Source organism: Plasmopara halstedii (assembly GCF_900000015.1).
Source record: "Plasmopara halstedii genome assembly, contig: Scaffold_3060, whole genome shotgun sequence".
Classification (NCBI taxonomy): domain Eukaryota; phylum Oomycota; class Peronosporomycetes; order Peronosporales; family Peronosporaceae; genus Plasmopara; species Plasmopara halstedii.
In genome coordinates this window covers 1816814-1817205 of record NW_020189964.1, presented here as the reverse complement: position 1 = coordinate 1817205, position 392 = coordinate 1816814, and positions in this window count along the sequence as shown.

The following is a 392-nucleotide window of genomic DNA, read 5'->3' as shown; positions in this document are numbered from 1 at the left end:
TGTCACGCAGACCAGACTATGAGCTTGCTCATGTTACAATTGTAACGTCGTCTGTGACAGATTTGATCCGCACCGCGTATGCGGGTGACGAGATATGTGTAGCGTTGCTACGGGCTCTAGGGAGCAAGGAGTTTAGAAGCTTCGAAACAAGAAATTGTCATCACGAATACGTGCACGATTGCACCGATATTCGTTAAAAATGGGTTGCTGTACTATAGCACCAATTAATCGGATACACCACGAATTGTGGTTCCTAATGATGAGGATTTGAGATACCGCATCTTCTATGAGGCTCACGACACGCCACTCAGCGGTCATCTCGGTCGTGAGACATCGTACAACTCTGTGAGTCACCACTGTTGGTGGTCAAAGTTATACAAATGAGCGAGCAA